At 40.3% G+C, this 17,692-nt stretch overlaps 9 non-coding genes across 9 annotated transcripts; all 9 read left to right on the top strand.

The window, feature by feature from the left end:
- The first annotated feature begins 13,692 nt into the window (after positions 1-13,692).
- Positions 13,693-13,764, top strand: trnaw-cca (transfer RNA tryptophan (anticodon CCA)). The gene has a single exon. It is a non-coding gene; the product is annotated as a tRNA-Trp (tRNA).
- A 418-nt stretch (positions 13,765-14,182) lies between these two features.
- Positions 14,183-14,254, top strand: trnaw-cca (transfer RNA tryptophan (anticodon CCA)). The gene has a single exon. It is a non-coding gene; the product is annotated as a tRNA-Trp (tRNA).
- Positions 14,255-14,497: 243 nt separating this feature from the next.
- Positions 14,498-14,569, top strand: trnaw-cca (transfer RNA tryptophan (anticodon CCA)). Its single transcript has one exon. It is a non-coding gene; the product is annotated as a tRNA-Trp (tRNA).
- A 485-nt stretch (positions 14,570-15,054) lies between these two features.
- On the top strand, positions 15,055-15,126 carry trnaw-cca (transfer RNA tryptophan (anticodon CCA)). The gene has a single exon. It is a non-coding gene; the product is annotated as a tRNA-Trp (tRNA).
- Positions 15,127-15,544: 418 nt separating this feature from the next.
- Positions 15,545-15,616, top strand: trnaw-cca (transfer RNA tryptophan (anticodon CCA)). Its single transcript has one exon. It is a non-coding gene; the product is annotated as a tRNA-Trp (tRNA).
- Positions 15,617-15,859: 243 nt separating this feature from the next.
- trnaw-cca (transfer RNA tryptophan (anticodon CCA)) lies at positions 15,860-15,931 on the top strand. Its single transcript has one exon. It is a non-coding gene; the product is annotated as a tRNA-Trp (tRNA).
- A 485-nt stretch (positions 15,932-16,416) lies between these two features.
- On the top strand, positions 16,417-16,488 carry trnaw-cca (transfer RNA tryptophan (anticodon CCA)). Its single transcript has one exon. It is a non-coding gene; the product is annotated as a tRNA-Trp (tRNA).
- Positions 16,489-16,906: 418 nt separating this feature from the next.
- On the top strand, positions 16,907-16,978 carry trnaw-cca (transfer RNA tryptophan (anticodon CCA)). Its single transcript has one exon. It is a non-coding gene; the product is annotated as a tRNA-Trp (tRNA).
- Positions 16,979-17,221: 243 nt separating this feature from the next.
- Positions 17,222-17,293, top strand: trnaw-cca (transfer RNA tryptophan (anticodon CCA)). The gene has a single exon. It is a non-coding gene; the product is annotated as a tRNA-Trp (tRNA).
- Positions 17,294-17,692: the final 399 nt, after the last annotated feature.

Raw genomic sequence — 17,692 nt, 5'->3', positions numbered from 1 at the left:
TTTGAGCCTATTTGTTTCAGAGCTATGGAGCTAGAGCCAGAGTACCTTAATCTCAATCTCAGAATTGTCAAGTTTTTTAAAGGGCATTTTTATTCAACTGCTTCATTATTAGATTCAACTGCTTCATTATTAGAATGAAGCAGCAACATGCAAAGTTACCAAGTTTTTGGTAACTTTGCATGTTGCGACATTAAGGATTTTATGTAGATTAAGTTTGATCCTTTACAAGGCTCATAATTACCTATGCTGTATAGAATACACTAATTTTTCATTCAAAGGATTTTCCTTTAGCGATGTGTACATCAGAGGGAGCCAGATGCACAGGTCAGAGGATCAGCACAGAGGGACCATTACTGTAGCAGCAGATCTAGACAAGCCAGCCAGTGATGAGAGGGTGGGACAGGGCGCACAAGTCTACTATGATGGGTAGAGGTATCTCTGTAAAACTCTCATTCATTTAGCTTTCAATTACTTTTAGAGAAGTTTCAGCATTGGAGTGAGAGTGGATGGTCTCTTGTGCAGCCAAATGTGTGCATACCACAACCCATCAATGCTTCAGCAACAGAGCCTCATTGGTACATCAGCTACATCTACCTCTTAACCCAGCAGTGAGTTAATGCATGGAATGTACATGTGGGTGTAACTATCCTGTACATACCTAATCATTACCTATGCTGTATAGAATACAGTCATTTTTTTTTCAAATGATTTTCCATTATAGTTATTGGGTTAAGGGGGAGGGGGGGGATTTAAAACATGTGTTTCGAGTTCTTCTTTTCAAAAGGCCTGGGCCGCTAAAGCTGATCATCGAAAGAGTGGCGCATACTGGCCAATATCCTCAGCCAACCAATTTAACGGCAAGTCAAGTCTACATGAAACCTCCAACATTTTAGTTTATTTAGTTCAAACACTTAATTAAATTTATTGCCTCTACTCAAATTGGACACAATCAGTAATTGGTGTTTTGAGCCTATTTGTTTCACAACTATGGAGCTAGAGCCAGAGGCCCTTAATCTCAAGCTCAGAATCCTCAAGTTTATCCTCAGGTTATTTTTATTCAATTGCCTCATTAGTAGAATGAAGTTGTTTTTGGTAACTTTGCATGTTGCAACATTAAGGATTTTATGTAGATTAAATTTGATCCTTTACAAGGCTCATAATTACATATGCTGTATAGAATACACTCATTTTTCATTGAAAGGATTTTCCTTTGATTTTGAACCCATAGGATTTTCCTCTGAATGAAGTAGCTGTTGGCGATGTGTACATCAGAGGGAGCCAGAGGCACAGGTCAGAGGGTCAGCACAGAGGAATCATTACTGTAGCAGCAGATCTTGAACAAGCCAGCCAGTTATGAGAGAGTGGGACAGGGCGGGACAGGGCGCACAAGTATTCTAGCTTCAAACGTTAAAGCAAGGCAGAGGTTCGTATATTGGTTAGAGGTATCTCCGTAACAGTCTCAGTCATTTAGCTTTACTGACAGCTAACTCGTATGCATTGAAAATTTGTATGAATGTCGCTAAATGTACCTTTTTTCAAATAATATAAAATTAGAACAATAATAATGGATGCTAACATTGTTCAGATTTTTTAAATCTGGCAGTGGCATATATTAGAAAAGAGCACAACAGTAATCCCGGAATCTAGTTGTCAAACGATCATATAAAGAAATAATTGGGGCTTGATCTTAAATCAGTCTCTCCCTAGAATTTACAGCTCGATGTTACCTGCACAAAAGGCCTTGAATAGGAAACGTCCAGGTGCACCCAACAAGATGGACACTATCGCAGGATAACAGCTTCAGAACTAGTCTCCAGATGTAGCAAGACGTTCTGTTTTCCCAGGGAGTGCGGTAACAAGTCTCTTTACTAGAATCATTGTAATTCTGTACAGATTACAAGTTGCTGTGTTGGGTTGGGAGGGGACTGTGTATTCTTGACTCTTACAGATTAAGTTATATGGGCCGCTGTTCCAAAATCTACATTCAAGTCTAAACCTAGGGTTCATAAAGTAGGAATCCTTCACGTTCAGGTCTGTGATATTTAAAAGCTTCTTCTGGAAAAAGGTTTCCACTTTGAATTGTAATCTGTTAAACAGTTGTCCCTCTGAAGACAGTTGTAATTTGGATTACTGTAATTTGCATTTTTCAATGTGCTGTTTCCTGTGAGCTTTCGAATACTCAAGATCACCAGGAACTCCAAACTCATTGTTAGTGTAAGTTCCCTTGCGCATCAAGCATCAGGTAAGGTCGCTCAATTTATTCACATTTCTGTCCATAAGTAGAAGATCTGATGGACCTTCATTGATTCTGACATTGTCTGCAGTAAAGCTTATGGGCAAGGATGTCAATGGTAAGTTCTATGATTACCTTGAAGGGCATAGGGGGTGTTTCTAGTCAACCTATTGTTTGATCTTGCAGAACAGTCCGAAGGAAGAATGCGGTCTACCTGAGACAACACAGGAATCATCTCAACCAACATGCAGTTTGAACAATGAGATTCAGGTTGCTTTTGATCAATGGATTGAAATGATTCGCCCTCAGCTGCTAGCCCTTGAGCAACTCTGCAGGTGGTAGGTTGCTCATATTAAGTTCTTGAAATCGCGCAACAGCCTTCCTCAGTAGATGAGCTTTTTCTTTATCCTTGCTGGCCTTCGCACACTGTTTGTGTTTGTGCCTTATTCTTTTTTCATCGATTTCTCAGGTTTAACTGCCCTAATTGTCTTTGCATGTCATCTAGGTTGACTTAACCTGTGTTGGAATACTGAGAATCCAGTCACATTAAGATCAAGAGCCGCAAGCTTGTCTCGCTAACACTGCATCACTTCAGTATCATGGGTGGTAAGTTAAGTTATTTTGGTTTCCTTGATTTCTCTTTAACATGCCATGGCTTAAATGTGTGACTCAACATGTTGCATAGACATCAGCTCTGCGTAACATTTTATTTGTAATGCACAACATAATGTTCATGTAGTCGTTGTCAAACATTGCAGTAGTGTTCAGTCGAGGGTTTTACTTGAGGGGGGACGGGCAACACTTTTCTCTCTTTTCAAATTTCTTGTTCAGCTTAACTTGCGACTGAGCAAGGGTCTTTATTTCTTTGATGAATTGTGCATCGCGGAAGGCCAATAGCTGTGGTAAAAGGTGCTACGCCATTTGCGGTAAACAAACAATTGCACTGATCATTTGTCTCATTGGAATTTCAGTGTGGGGTTCATGTTGGAGAGGGTGGGGAGATTTACATTGTCTTATCTTTTTTCCATTACAGCGTTAAACTTGGAAAGAAAGCCAAACCAGAACGCCTGAATCCTGCCGAATTGCAAACGGGAAAACAATATTATCAGGGATGCTGGTATCGTGGCTTTGTTAAATGGATAAGTAGATATCTTTGAATTAGTCATTTGCCAATTCAGTGTCGTTATGGGGAATGCTGGGGATTGGGGAAACCAGTTTTTTTCTTTCTTCTAGTTTCAGCCTCCTGACCGAGAGAAATCCCCATGTGGTGACAGAATAATAATTCAGCCAGGTGCTGAGTGATTTTCTTTTCTTGGGGGAACGAACACTTGGTATGTACTGTGGTCGCTGTCTTGGAACAAAGTCTTGGTACCAGGCTTCAAGTTGCTGTGTTGGGTTTGTAGGGGACTGTGTATTCTTGACTCTTACAGATTAAGTTATATGGGCCGCTGTTCCAAAATCTACATTCAAGTCTAAACCTAGGGTTCATAAAGGAGGAATCCTTCACTTTCAGGTCTGTGATATTTAAAAGCTTCTTCTGGAAAAAGGTTTCCACTTTGAATTGTAATCTGTCAAACAGTTGTCCCTCTGAAGACAGTTGTAATTCGGATTACTGTAATTTGCATTTTTCAGTGTGCTGTTTCCTGTGAGCTTTCGAATACTCAAGATCAACAGGAACTCCAAACTCATTGTTAGTGTAAGTTCCCTTGCGCATCAAGCATCACGTAAGGTCGCTCAATTTATTCACATTTCTGATAAGTCCATAAGTGGAAGATCTGATGGACCTTCATTGATTCTGACATTGTCTGCAGTAAAGCTTATGGGCAAGGATGTCAATGGTAAGTTCTATGATTACCTTACAGGGCATAGGGGGTGTTTCTAGTCAACCTTTTGTCTGATCTTGCAGAACAGTCCGAAGGAAGAATGCGGTCTACCTGAGACAACACAGGAATCATCTCAACCAACATGCAGTTTGAACAATGAGATTCAGGTTGCTTTTTGATCAATGGATTGAAATGATTCGCCCTCAGCTGCTAGCCCTTGAGCAACTCTGCAGGTGGTAGGTTGCTCATATTAAGTTCTTGAAATCGCGCAACAGCCTTCCTCAGTAGCTGAGCTTTTTTCTGAATCCTTGCTGGCCTTCGCACACTGTTTGTGTTTGTGCCTTTTTCTTCTTTCTTCGGTTTCTCAAGTTTAACTGCCCTAATTGTCTTTGCATGTCATCTAGGTTGGCTTAACCTGTGTTGGAATACTGAGAATCCTGTCACATTAAGATCAAGAGCCGCAAGCTTGTCTCGCTAACACTGCATCACTTCAGTCTCATGGGTGGTAAGTTAACACGCCATGGCTTAAATGTGTTACTCAACATGTTGCATAGACATCAGCTCTGCGTAACATTTTATTTGAAATGCACAACATAATGTTCATATAGTCATTGTCAAACATTGCAGTAGTGTTCAGTCGAGGGTTTTACTTGAGGGGGGACGGACAACACTTTTCTCTCTTTTCAAATTTCTTGTTCAGCTTAACTTGCGAATGAGCAAGGCGATTTAACCCTCTGCAGGGAGTCATGGGAGGTCTTGGTACAGCCGTCCTCTAGGGTCTTTATTTCTTTGATGAATTGTGCATCGCGAAAGGCCAATAGCTGTGGTAAAAGGTTCTACGCCATTGGTGGTAAACAAGCAATTGCACTGATCATTTGTCTCATTGGAGTTTCAGTGTGGGGTTCATGTTGGAGGGGGTGGGGAGATTAACATTGTCTTATCTTTTTTCCATTACAGCGTTAAACTTGGAAAGAAAGCCAAACCAGAACGCCTGAATCCTGCCGAATTGCAAACGGGAAAACAATATTATCTGGGATGCTGGTATCGTGGCTTTGTTAAATGGATAAGTAGATATCTTTGAATTAGTCATTTGCCAATTCAGTGTCGTTGTGGGGAATGCTGGGGATTGGGGAAACCAGATTTTTTCTTTCTTCTAGTTTCAGCCTCCTGACCGAGAGAAATCCCCATGTGGTGACCGAATAATAATTCAGCCAGGTGCTGAGTGATTTTCTTTTCTTGGGGGAACGAACACTTGGTATGTGCTTTGGTCGCTGTCTTGGAACATAGTCTTGGTAACAGGCTTCAAATTACTTTGTTGGATTGGGAGGGGACTGTGTATTCCTGACTCTTGCAGATTAAGTTATATGGGCCACAGTTCCAAAATCTACTTTCAAGTCTACACCTACGGTTCATAAAGGAGGAATCCTTCACGTTCAGGTCTGTGGTATTTAAAAGCTTCTTCTGGAAAAAGGTTTCAACTTTGAATGTAATCTTTCAAACAGTTGTCCCTCTGAAGACAGTTGTAATTTGGATTACTGTAATTTCAGTGATTGTCTTGTAGTGTTGTACTGCTTGTATTTGGGGAAGGGTTATGTGGGAAGACGCTTCTTGATTTGCATTTTTCAGTGTGCTGTGTCCTGTGAGCTTTCGAATACTCAAGATCAACAGGAACTCCAAACTCATTGTTAGTGTAAGTTCCCTTGCGCATCAAGCATCACGTAAGGTCGCTCAATTTATTCACATTTCTGATAAGTCCATAAGTGGAAGATCTGATGGACCTTCATTGATTCTGACATTGTCTGCAGTAAAGCTTATGGGCAAGGATGTCAATGGTAAGTTCTATGATTACCTTGCAGGGCATAGGGGGTGTTTCTAGTCAACCTTTTGTTTGATCTTGCAGAACAGTCCGAAGGAAGAATGCGGTCTACCTGAGACAACACAGGAATCATCTCAACCAACATGCAGTTTGAACAATGAGATTCAGGTTGCTTTTTGATCAATGGATTGAAATGATTCGCCCTCAGCTGCTAGCCCTTGAGCAACTCTGCAGGTGGTAGGTTGCTCATATTAAGTTCTTGAAATCGCGCAACAGTCTCCTCAGTAGCTGAGCTTTTTTCTGAATCCTTGCTGGCCTTCGCACACTGTTTGTGTTTGTGCCTTTTTCTTCTTTCTTCGGTTTCTCAAGTTTAACTGCCCTAATTGTCTTTGCATGTCATCTAGGTTGGCTTAACCTGTGTTGGAATACTGAGAATCCAGTCACATTAAGATCAATAGCCGCAAGCTTGTCACACTAACACTGCATCACTTCAGTCTCATGGGTGGTAAGTTAACACGCCATGGCTTAAATGTGTTACTCAACATGTTGCATAGACATCAGCTCTGCGTAACATTTTATTTGAAATGCACAACATAATGTTCATATAGTCATTGTCAAACATTGCAGTAGTGTTCAGTCGAGGGTTTTACTTGAGGGGGGACGGGCAACACTTTTCTCTCTTTTCAAATTTCTTGTTCAGCTTAACTTGCGAATGAGCAAGGCGATTTAACCCTCTGCAGGGAGTCATGGGAGGTCTTGGTACAGCCGTCCTCTAGGGTCTTTATTTCTTTGATGAATTGTGCATCGCGAAAGGCCAATAGCTGTGGTAAAAGGTTCTACGCCATTGGTGGTAAACAAGCAATTGCACTGATCATTTGTCTCATTGGAGTTTCAGTGTGGGGTTCATGTTGGAGGGGGTGGGGAGATTAACATTGTCTTATCTTTTTTCCATTACAGCGTTAAACTTGGAAAGAAAGCCAAACCAGAACGCCTGAATCCTGCCGAATTGCAAACGGGAAAACAATATTATCTGGGATGCTGGTATCGTGGCTTTGTTAAATGGATAAGTAGATATCTTTGAATTAGTCATTTGCCAATTCAGTGTCGTTGTGGGGAATGCTGGGGATTGGGGAAACCAGTTTTTTTCTTTCTTCTAGTTTCAGCCTCCTGACCGAGAGAAATCCCCATGTGGTGACCAAATAATAATTCAGCCAGGTGCTGAGTGATTTTCTTTTCTTGGGGGAACGAACACTTGGTATGTGCTGTGGTCGCTGTCTTGGAACATAGTCTTGGTAACAGGCTTCAAATTACTTTGTTGGATTGGGAGGGGACTGTGTATTCCTGACTCTTGCAGATTAAGTTATATGGGCCACAGTTCCAAAATCTACTTTCAAGTCTACACCTACGGTTCATAAAGGAGGAATCCTTCACGTTCAGGTCTGTGGTATTTAAAAGCTTCTTCTGGAAAAAGGTTTCAACTTTGAATGTAATCTTTCAAACAGTTGTCCCTCTGAAGACAGTTGTAATTTGGATTACTGTAATTTCAGTGATTGTCTTGTAGTGTTGTACTGCTTGTATTTGGGGAAGGGTTTTGTGGGAAGACGCTTCTTGATTTGCATTTTTCAGTGTGCTGTGTCCTGTGAGCTTTCGAATACTCAAGATCAACAGGAACTCCAAACTCATTGTTAGTGTAAGTTCCCTTGCGCATCAAGCATCACGTAAGGTCGCTCAATTTATTCAAATTTCTGATAAGTCCATAAGTGGAAGATCTGATGGACCTTCATTGATTCTGACATTGTCTGCAGTAAAGCTTATGGGCAAGGATGTCAATGGTAAGTTCTATGATTACCTTGCAGGGCATAGGGGATGTTTCTAGTCAACCTTTTGTTTGATCTTGCAGAACAGTCCGAAGGAAGAATGCGGTCTACCTGAGACAACACAGGAATCATCTCAACCAACATGCAGTTTGAACAATGAGATTCAGGTTGCTTTTTGATCAATGGATTGAAATGATTCGCCCTCTGCTGCTAGCCCTTGAGCAACTCTGCAGGTGGTAGGTTGCTCATATTAAGTTCTTGAAATCGCGCAACAGCCTTCCTCAGTAGCTGAGCTTTTTTCTGAATCCTTGTTGGCCTTCGCACACTGTTTGTGTTTGTGCCTTTTTCTTCTTTCTTCGGTTTCTCAGGTTTAACTGCCCAAATTGTCTTTGCATGTCATCTAGGTTGGCTTAACCTGTGTTGGCATGCTGAGAATCCAGTCACATTAAGATCAAGAGCCGCAAGCTTGTCTCGCTAACACTGCATCACTTCAGTCTCATGGGTGGTAAGTTAAGTTATTTTGGTTCCCTTGATTTCTCTTTAACACGCCATGGCTTGAATGTGTGACTCAACATGTTGCATAGACATCAGCTCTGCGTAACATTTTATTTGTAATGCACAACATAATGTTCATGTAGTCGTTGTCAAACATTGCTGTAGTGTTCAGTCGAGGGTTTTACTTGAGGGGGGACGGGCAACACTTTTCTCTCTTTTCAAATTTCTTGTTCAGCTTAACTTGCGACTGAGCAAGGGTCTTTATTTCTTGATGAATTGTGCATCGCGGAAGGCCAATAGCTGTGGTAAAAGGTGCTACGCCATTTGCGGTAAACAAACAATTGCACTGATCATTTGTCTCATTGGAATTTCAGTGTGGGGTTCATGTTGGAGGGGGTGGGGAGATTTACATTGTCTTATCTTTTTTCCATTACAGCGTTAAACTTGGAAAGAAAGCCAAACCAGAACGCCTGAATCCTGCCAAATTGCAAACGCGAAAACAATATTATCAGGGATGCTGGTATCGTGGCTTTGTTAAATGGATAAGTAGATATCTTTGAATTAGTCATTTGCCAATTCAGTGTCGTTGTGGGGAATGCTGTGGATTGGGGAAACCAGTTTTTTACTAGTTTCAGCCTCCTGACCGAGAGAAATCCCCATGTGGTGACAGAATAATAATTCAGCCAGGTGCTGAGTGATTTTCTTTTCTTGGGGGAACGAACACTTGGTATGTGCTGTGGTCGCTGTCTTGGAACATAGTCTTGGTAACAGGCTTCAAATTACTTTGTTGGATTGGGAGGGGACTGTGTATTCCTGACTCTTGCAGATTAAGTTATATGGGCCACAGTTCCAAAATCTACTTTCAAGTCTACACCTATGGTTCATAAAGGAGGAATCCTTCACGTTCAGGTCTGTGGTATTTAAAAGCTTCTTCTGGAAAAAGGTTTCAACTTTGAATGTAATCTTTCAAACAGTTGTCCCTCTGAAGACAGTTGTAATTTGGATTACTGTAATTTCAGTGATTGTCTTGTAGTGTTGTACTGCTTGTATTTGGGGAAGGGTTTTGTGGGAAGACTCTTCTTGATTTGCATTTTTCAGTGTGCTGTGTCCTGTGAGCTTTCGAATACTCAAGATCAACAGGAACTCCAAACTCATTGTTAGTGTAAGTTCCCTTGCGCATCAAGCATCACGTAAGGTCGCTCAATTTATTCAAATTTCTGATAAGTCCATAAGTGGAAGATCTGATGGACCTTCATTGATTCTGACATTGTCTGCAGTAAAGCTTATGGGCAAGGATGTCAATGGTAAGTTCTATGATTACCTTGCAGGGCATAGGGGATGTTTCTAGTCAACCTTTTGTTTGATCTTGCAGAACAGTCCGAAGGAAGAATGCGGTCTACCTGAGACAACACAGGAATCATCTCAACCAACATGCAGTTTGAACAATGAGATTCAGGTTGCTTTTTGATCAATGGATTGAAATGATTCGCCCTCTGCTGCTAGCCCTTGAGCAACTCTGCAGGTGGTAGGTTGCTCATATTAAGTTCTTGAAATCGCGCAACAGCCTTCCTCAGTAGCTGAGCTTTTTTCTGAATCCTTGTTGGCCTTCGCACACTGTTTGTGTTTGTGCCTTTTTCTTCTTTCTTCGGTTTCTCAGGTTTAACTGCCCAAATTGTCTTTGCATGTCATCTAGGTTGGCTTAACCTGTGTTGGCATACTGAGAATCCAGTCACATTAAGATCAAGAGCTGCAAGCTTGTCTCGCTAACACTGCATCACTTCAGTCTCATGGGTGGTAAGTTAAGTTATTTTGGTTCCCTTGATTTCTCTTTAACACGCCATGGCTTGAATGTGTGACTCAACATGTTGCATAGACATCAGCTCTGCGTAACATTTTATTTGTAATGCACAACATAATGTTCATGTAGTCGTTGTCAAACATTGCTGTAGTGTTCAGTCGAGGGTTTTACTTGAGGGGGGACGGGCAAAAATTTTCTCTCTTTTCAAATTTCTTGTTCAGCTTAACTTGCGACTGAGCAAGGGTCTTTATTTCTTGATGAATTGTGCATCGCGGAAGGCCAATAGCTGTGGTAAAAGGTGCTACGCCATTTGCGGTAAACAAACAATTGCACTGATCATTTGTCTCATTGGAATTTCAGTGTGGGGTTCATGTTGGAGGGGGTGGGGAGATTTACATTGTCTTATCTTTTTTCCATTACAGCGTTAAACTTGGAAAGAAAGCCAAACCAGAACGCCTGAATCCTGCCAAATTGCAAACGCGAAAACAATATTATCAGGGATGCTGGTATCGTGGCTTTGTTAAATGGATAAGTAGATATCTTTGAATTAGTCATTTGCCAATTCAGTGTCGTTGTGGGGAATGCTGTGGATTGGGGAAACCAGTTTTTTTCTAGTTTCAGCCTCCTGACCGAGAGAAATCCCCATGTGGTGACAGAATAATAATTCAGCCAGGTGCTGAGTGATTTTCTTTTCTTGGGGGAACGAAGTCTTGGTATGTACTGTGGTTGCTGTCTTTGAACATAGTCTTGGTACCAGGCTTCAAAGTTGCTGTGTTGGGTTGGGAGGGGACTGTGTATTCTTGAATCATGCAGATTAAGTTATATGGGCCACCGTTTCTAAAATCTACATTCAAGTCTACACCTGCTTGTATTTGGGAAAAGGGTAATGTGGGGAGATGCTTTTTCCTTTGCTTTTTTCAGTGTGCTGTGTCCTGTGCGCTTTCCAATTCCCAAGATCACCACAAACTCCTAACTCATTGTATCCCTGCACTTCTCTTCACAGAAATAAGAGTTCGAGACTGGCTCAAGAACGAGTGAAGTCCTCTAACCTGGAGCAGGTAGTAAGGTGCTGGCTTAAGTTTTCATAATTAACATCTGCAATGTTGAAGTTGAAAAATTACATCTAGGAACTGGCTTTATATTAACCTCAAATAATTAGTAACAATAATGCTTTACTAGCATTTCTCTTTGGCCACAGGGCCTCCTGACTGAGATAAATCTCAATGTGGTGATAGAATAATATAGCAGCCAGGCGCTGAGTGGTTTTCTTTTACTGGCGGAACAAAGTCTTGCTTTTGTTCCTCCAGGTTTTGCTTTTGCCCTTATTACAGCAAAAACAAAAAAGCAAAAGACCCCGGTGGTGGCACTCCTGACTTTGTCAGGACAGGGTTCAATTCCCTGCGGTGTCTTGCTTTTATGAATAATGTGCAATGGGGTGCAAAAAAAATGGTGTGTTAGAGAAGAACCCAATTTATTTGGGGGCCGATTCAGATCTAAGAATTTTTTTTTTTTCACGTTCTTTAACATTGGGAAAATATTTCCCGTAAATACTTCGGAGATCTTGATGAGTTAAGGGAACTGATATCTATGAGCGTGTGAACGTTGTTGCAGTTTGATTAAATTCAAACGGATTGACTGGCCTTTTTCTGCCATTGACAGTTGGGCCATTAGTGACTGAAAAGGTTCAGGCAGAAGAATAAATGCTTATCTAAACATGCATCTGTCAAACTGAATAAGTATGGTCTGATCAAAGTTCAGAAATAAATATAATAATAATTCACCATCCTGATCATTTCTTTCCTGAGAATTGACTTGTTGCACTTTCACTTTAATTCCTCAGATTAAACAAACATGTTAATTCATTAATACACTCCCCTGTTATTGTGTCGAGGTTTGCTAACAAAGACTCAGAAGCTAATAAAACCCATTTACTAGCATCACTAAAAGCAATTTAATACCACATGAGATCTTGTTTACAAACTCCAAAGTGTAAAAAACACACACTGTGGTCAGGGTATGTTTGTCCAGGAACAGTGGGTTCCTGATGTCCTTGTGGATTTTGTTGCATTTGAACAGAACCAGGTTCAGAGAGGCGGTGGTCTAGTGGCAGAAACTTAGACTATGGGCAGAGAAGGTCTCTGGTTCGACTCCACGGACAGACAACAAAAGATGAAGTGTGCCGTGAGAGATCGTCAGGTGTGCCGTGGGAAATATCTAATATCTAGTGTTTCACCGATGTATCGGCCGAACATCGGTAGCGGCTCCGCCAGACGCTCGGTGGGCGGCACGCCTAAACCATTTTTTTCAGGGGGGGTCCTCGTCCGCAGATTTTAATTATCAATCATTAAAATTTATTTTCTGCAAAAAAACACATTTTTTCACGTTTGTTTACTGATTGTCTTTCTCTCGTACTGCATCCATCTAAAGTAGCATTACAACTTCCAAAAACAGACCTTGTGGCACAACTGTAGTGCATCTGTCTCAAGATCAGAAGGCTCAGACTCAAATCATGTCAAGGTATTGTTGAAATCAACGAGTCCTGTGATATTTTCCAGGATTGAAGGTGACATGTTGGAGAACGCTCTCTATCAAATCTGAAAATATTGGCCTTGTGAAGAACTCATTGGTTCAATGTTGATCCATCTAAATGAATATCACTGTATGAATTGACAGGTCAGAAGCATTCATTGTGTCCAATGTTATTTTTCAGGATATCACAGTCATCCCCATGTTCTTAGCGTGATGTGTTAGAGAGCACTCTCCACATAATTCAATCACTAAACGTCTGAAAACTCATAGGTTCAGCTTTCAACCCTGTTTCCTTGACGATCTTTGCATTTGTATTGAATCACTCTAAATTAACATCACTTTAGGTTGTTAGAGACCTTATGGCACAATGGCAGCACGTCTGACTCCAGATAAGAAGGATGCTTGTCCAAATCACATCAAGGTCAAAAAGGATATTTGGAGATTCCAGTGTCCTGTAAACATTTTCAGGATAATTTAGTCACCAGATCTCCACCAACATTTAGGGTGACATGTTAACGTGCATTCTCTACAATAACTTTATCAAAACACCAATTCAGTAAAGATTGTTATTTACAAAGAACACATCGGTTCACTCTTATATTGTTTTAATGATGATCTTTATTCTTCTATTGCATCCGTATGAAGTGGCATTACTGTCCAAGACAATGGACCTTGTGGCGCAACGTTCAAATCACGTCAAGGTCAGCTGTGCTATCAAATGCATGTGTTCGTCCACAGCATCAGGTATGACTTATAGAGCATTTGTTCTTCAACAAATGTATGTGTTTATGGGATGTATAATACAGCCTTCTCCAACAACACCAAATCAGGAAATATCTTCCAACTGAAGAACTCATTGCTTCAATGTTTAATTCAGTTTAACAGATTATCTTTGCACTTCCATTGCATCTAAATTAATGTCAGTATTTGATTTTACAGACCTTGTGGCACAACTGTAGTACATCTGACTCCAGATCAGAAGCCTGCATGCTCAAATCATGTCAAGGTATTGTTGTATTCAATGTGTCCAGTGATATTTTCCAGGATGCCACCAGTCTAGTGATGAAATTTAGGGTGACGTGTTGGACAAAGCTCTCCATCAAATATGAAAATATCCGCCTTTTGAAAAATTCATTGGTTCAATGTTGAATCCCTCTAAATTAACATTACATTAACATACTGACCTTGTGGCGCAATGGTAGCGCATCTGACTCCAGATCAAAAGGCTGCGTGTTCAAATCACGTCAAGGTCAAATCGTGTCTTTTGCAGTCAATGTGTCCTGTGTTCCTTACCTGAAATGTTTTTTAACATCAATCATTTTTAAATAATTTTCTGCAAAGAACACTTTTGAAATACTGATTAACAGATGGCCTTTGCACTTGTACTGAATATGTCTAAAATAGCATTACAACTTCCAAAACCACAGACCTTGTGGCACAACTGTATTGCATATGACTCCAGATCAGAAGGCTGCATGCTCATATCACGTCAAGATATTGTTGCCTTCAAAGTGTCCAGTTACTTTCCAGGATGTCACCAGTTCACTGTCCAAATTTTAAGGTTACATGTTAGAGAATGCTCTCTATCAAATCTGAAAATATCTGCCATGTGACAAACTCATTGGTTCCATGATGAATCCCTCTAAATGAATATCACTGAATGTTTTAACAGACCTTGTGGCGCAACGGTAGCGCGTCTGACTCCAGATCAGAAGGCTGCGTGTTCAAATCACGTCAAGGTCAAAAGGATTTTCTAAAATAGATGTGTCCTGTGAAAAACTAAATGTTATTTAAATCACCACTTCTCCACCAACATTTAGGGTGACATGTAATTGTGCTTTCTCCACCATTACTTAATTTAAACACCAATTTATGAAATATCTTTATGTGCAAAGATCTAATTGGTTCACTCTTATGTATTGTTTTTTAGATGATCATTCGATTCATTTGCATCCATTTATAGTGTAATTATTGTCACTGGTCATAGACCTTGTGGCGCAATGGTAGCGCGTCTGACTCCAGATCAGAAGGCTGCGTGTTCAATTCACGTCAAGGTCAGCTGTGCTATCAAATGCAAGTTTTCATCCACAGCATCAGGTATGACTTATAGAGCATTTGTTCTTTAGCAAGTTTATGGGGTTGTATAATACAGGCTTCTCCAACAACACCATATCAAAACACCAAATCAGGAAATATCTTCCAACTGAAGAACTCATTGCTTCAATGTTTAATTCAGTTTAACAGATTATCTTTGTACTTCCATTGCATCTAAATTAACGTCAGTATTTGATTTTACAGACCTTGTGGCACAACTGTAGTACATCTGACTCCAGATCAGAAGCCTGTATGCTCAAATCATGTCAAGGTATTGTACTATTCAATGTGTCAAGTGATATTTTCCAGGATGCCACCAGTCCAGGGATGACATTTAGGGTAACGTGTTAGAAAACGCTCTCCATCAAATATGAAAATATCCGCCTTTTGAAGAATTCATTGGTTCAATGTTGAATCCCTCTAAATTAACATTACTTTACATTTTTACTGACCTTGTGGCGCAATGGTAGCGCGTCTGACTCCAGATCAGAAGGCTGCGTGTTCAAATCACGTCAAGGTCAAATCGCGTCTTTTGCAGTCAGTGTGTCCTGTGTTCCTTACCTGAAATGTTTTTTAACATCAATCATTTTTAAATAATTTTCTGCAAAGAACACTTTTGAAATACTGATTTACAGATGGCCTTTGCACTTGTACTGAATATGTCTAAAATAGCATTACAACTTCCAAAACCACAGACCTTGTGGCACAACTGTATTGCATATGACTCCAGATCAGAAGGCTGCATGCTCATATCACGTCAAGATATTGTTGCCTTCAAAGTGTCCAGTTATTTTCCAGGATGTCACCAGTTCACTGTCCAAATTTTAAGGTTACATGTTAGAGAATGCTCTCTATCAAATCTGAAAATATCTGCCATGTGACAAACTCATTGGTTCCATGATGAATCCCTCTAAATGAATATCACTGAATGTTTTAACAGACCTTGTGGCGCAACGGTAGCGCGTCTGACTCCAGATCAGAAGGCTGCGTGTTCAAATCACGTCAAGGTCAAAAGGATTTTCTAAAATAGATGTGTCCTGTGAAAAACTAAATGTTATTTAAATCACCACTTCTCCACCAACATTTATGGTGACATGTAATTGTGCTTTCTCCACCATTACTTAATTTAAACACCAATTTATGAAATATCTTTATGTGCAAAGATCTAATTGGTTCACTCTTATGTATTGTTTTTTAGATGATCATTCGATTCATTTGCATCCATTTAAAGTGTAATTATTGTCACTGGTCATAGACCTTGTGGCGCAACGGTAGCGCGTCTGACTCCAGATCAGAAGGCTGCGTGTTCAATTCACGTCAAGGTCAGCTGTGCTATCAAATGCAAGTGTTCATCCACAGCATCAGGTATGACTTATAGAGCATTTGTTCTTTAGCAAGTTTATGGGGTTGTATAATACAGGCTTCTCCAACAACACCATATCAAAACACCAAATCAGGAAATATCTTCCAACTGAAGAACTCATTGCTTCAATGTTTAATTCAGTTTAACAGATTATCTTTGCACTTCCATTGCATCTAAATTAACGTCAGTATTTGATTTTACAGACCTTGTGGCACAACTGTAGTACATCTGACTCCAGATCAGAAGCCTGTATGCTCAAATCATGTCAAGGTATTGTACTATTCAATGTGTCAAGTGATATTTTCCAGGATGCCACCAGTCCAGGGATGACATTTAGGGTGACGTGTTAGAAAACGCTCTCCATCAAATATGAAAATATCCGCCTTTTGAAGAATTCATTGGTTCAATGTTGAATCCCTCTAAATTAACATTACTTTACATTTTTACTGACCTTGTGGCGCAATGGTAGCGCGTCTGACTCCAGATCAGAAGGCTGCGTGTTCAAATCACGTCAAGGTCAAATCGCGTCTTTTGCAGTCAGTGTGTCCTGTGTTCCTTACCTGAAATGTTTTTTAACATCAATCATTTTTAAATAATTTTCTGCAAAGAACACTTTTGAAATACTGATTTACAGATGGCCTTTGCACTTGTACTGAATATGTCTAAAATAGCATTACAACTTCCAAAACCACAGACCTTGTGGCACAATTGTATTGCATATGACTCCAGATCAGAAGGCTGCATGCTCATATCACGTCAAGATATTGTTGCCTTCAAAGTGTCCAGTTATTTTCCAGGATGTCACCAGTTCACTGTCCAAATTTTAAGGTTACATGTTAGAGAATGCTCTCTGTCAAATCTGAAAATATCTGCCATGTGACAAACTCATTGGTTCCATGATGAATCCCTCTAAATGAATATCACTGAATGTTTTAACAGACCTTGTGGCGCAACGGTAGCGCGTCTGACTCCAGATCAGAAGGCTGCGTGTTCAAATCACGTCAAGGTCAAAAGGATTTTCTAAAATAGATGTGTCCTGTGAAAAACTAAATGTTATTTAAATCACCACTTCTCCACCAACATTTAGGGTGACATGTAATTGTGCTTTCTCCACCATTACTTAATTTAAACACCAATTTATGAAATATCTTTATGTGCAAAGATCTAATTGGTTCACTCTTATGTATTGTTTTTTAGATGATCATTCGATTCATTTGCATCCATTTAAAGTGTAATTATTGTCACTGGTCATAGACCTTGTGGCGCAACGGTAGCGCGTCTGACTCCAGATCAGAAGGCTGCGTGTTCAATTCACGTCAAGGTCAGCTGTGCTATCAAATGCAAGTGTTCATCCACAGCATCAGGTATGACTTATAGAGCATTTGTTCTTTAGCAAGTTTATGGGGTTGTATAATACAGGCTTCTCCAACAACACCATATCAAAACACCAAATCAGGAAATATCTTCCAACTGAAGAACTCATTGCTTCAATGTTTAATTCAGTTTAACAGATTATCTTTGCACTTCCATTGCATCTAAATTAACGTCAGTATTTGATTTTACAGACCTTGTGGCACAACTGTAGTACATCTGACTCCAGATCAGAAGCCTGTATGCTCAAATCATGTCAAGGTATTGTACTATTCAATGTGTCAAGTGATATTTTCCAGGATGCCACCAGTCCAGGGATGACATTTAGGGTGACGTGTTAGAAAACGCTCTCC

Source organism: Platichthys flesus, chromosome 8 (genome assembly GCF_949316205.1).
Source record: "Platichthys flesus chromosome 8, fPlaFle2.1, whole genome shotgun sequence".
Classification (NCBI taxonomy): Eukaryota; Metazoa; Chordata; class Actinopteri; order Pleuronectiformes; family Pleuronectidae; genus Platichthys; species Platichthys flesus.
This window is presented reverse-complemented; position numbering and strand designations above follow the sequence as displayed.